The 1,987-nt window shown below is 51.2% G+C and overlaps 1 protein-coding gene across 1 annotated transcript in view; it reads right to left on the bottom strand.

Annotated features, from left to right (window-relative positions):
• Nucleotides 1-780, bottom strand: part of PTPRF (protein tyrosine phosphatase, receptor type F) — a 276,943-nt gene extending 276,163 nt beyond the window's left edge. The window contains exon 1 of the mRNA XM_018558965.1: nucleotides 729-780. The gene's annotated coding sequence lies outside the window, so the exon portion shown is untranslated. The remainder of the gene's footprint in view (nucleotides 1-728) is intronic.
• Nucleotides 781-1,987: the final 1,207 nt, after the last annotated feature.

The raw sequence follows: 1,987 nt of genomic DNA, 5'->3' as shown, positions 1-1,987 counted from the left end.
CTGCATCTCGCACTGCCCTATATAGAAAACTCTCAGAGGTTCATAACATTCTGATTAGTCCCATAACAGCGGTAATAACTAGTCCAATAAAACCGAGTTCCTAAACACAATGAAATCTCGTTTTTACGGCCTGACCCATTTTAGGTAATAACGGAGCAAGAGGAGCAACAAGCATTTACTGGCCAGCAAAGTCTCCAGAACTGGTTGAGACGCACCAGGGACCGTCCCCGACTCCCCAAAGGATTTATATTACTTTCATCCATCAAAATAAAAGGATGAAGCTTAAACGAATTCCCAAACTGCCTCGGCTGCAGCAAACGACTCTCATTCCTTCCCGAAGCTGAACGCAAACCTTCCCCAACGCACAAAAACTCTCGAGTGTTCCACCACAATCCTCCTCACGTCCTCCACCAGCAGGGAACAACCAGACCAGTAGAAGCTTCGTCCTGGCTCCGAGCACCGAGCCCGCCGCTCCTAACCAGCAAAGATTTCAAAATTCAACAAAAGCTCGGCCCTTCCGTCCAACAAAGGGCGACCGCTAAACACCCGGCCCAGCGCCCTCCTCAACTCCCGTACCGGCTCCATTTCAAACTCGGCAAACTGTTGGGAGATCTGAACACGCTCGGGATTCCAGAGCCAGAAGAAAATGCCGGGCCCCCCGTTACAGGTGCAGCAGCGACAGGAAAACGGAATACAAAAACATCGAGATGGTAAAACTGGAAACCAACCTGGAAGCAGACGGCCGGCTTCGGAGACCCAAGGCACATGGGTTTTATTTCTCCGTCGCCTTGTATTATTCCATATGCTGCAGGTAACACACCACGGAAGGTCTCGTCACGGCCAATTCCCACGGACGCCCATCCGAGTTGAAAACAAAAAGAGAGAGGATCAACAACAAAAAAAAAAAGGTTTTCCTTAGATATATTCCAAACGTGACATTTAATCCACGATCCGGTGCGAGAGCGGTGACAGGTTTCGATGGCGTTCGTGACGGTTTTGTTTCCCTGAGGCTGTAAGGAAAAGGGGAGGGGGGGGGGAAGCTGGCTTTACCTGAAAGAACTGCCAGCAAACTGAACCCAGTGCAGACTGTGACCAAGCTCTCCCACCCGACAAGCTCAGGGGGCCTGGCTACGCCGCAGTCCACGCCCCGCTCATTCACCACTGCTTTTGTTTGACTTTGGGAGAGAAATCTTAACCGCTTCACTGCCGGCAGGAACTCAGCCGAAGGATGGAAGGAGAACTTCGACTTCTGATGGTCAGAAACACATCAAATGGAGAAATGAAACCGGGTCTTTAAAACAACAAAAACGGAGAACCTGGAAATGTTTTTGGAATTGATACTTTTGTTGCAGCCCGGCACACAATGTATCCGTTCCCTGCCAGAACTTCGGAGTACAAGGACTCTCATGGAGCGTCGTCTATCCTACGGAGAGAGGACATGATGAATGTGTGACCTAGATATTTGTCCACTGACAGGAGCGGAATAATTAATACGTTAATTACATAAAATGCCAACTATTCCGCCGAGATTTTCGGAGAGGGAGTCGATACTGCCGAAAATAGAGACGGTTACTCAGCAAAAATTATCATTATACGGGATTCATATAGCGCCAACAGTTGGCGCAGCGCTGTACAGAATGGAGGGAGACAGTACAGTTGTTAATACAATTCCAGTGCAGGAGGGTTAGGAGGGCCCCCCCCCCGCTTGTGGGAGGTTGCAATAGTAGGGAAATAAAAGTTTCAGGGACCGGCCACGTGTAAGCGATCCGGCGAGCGTTTACGGACTTTGCGCTCAATAGGAATGGGCTGCAGGGCCGGATTTCCCACAAGGCCAACCAAGGCCCGGCCTTGCGGCAGCAGGGAGTGGAGGGGCAGCAGGGAGTAGAGGGGCAGCAGGGAGTAGAGGGGCAGCAGGAAGTAGAGGGGCAGCAGTGAGTAGAGGGGCAGCAGGGAGTAGAGGGGCAGCAGGGAGTAGAGGGGCAGCAGG

Source organism: Nanorana parkeri, unplaced genomic scaffold (genome assembly GCF_000935625.1).
Source record: "Nanorana parkeri isolate BGI_ZX_2015 unplaced genomic scaffold, ASM93562v1 scaffold371, whole genome shotgun sequence".
NCBI lineage: Eukaryota > Metazoa > Chordata > Amphibia > Anura > Dicroglossidae > Nanorana > Nanorana parkeri.
This window is presented reverse-complemented; position numbering and strand designations above follow the sequence as displayed.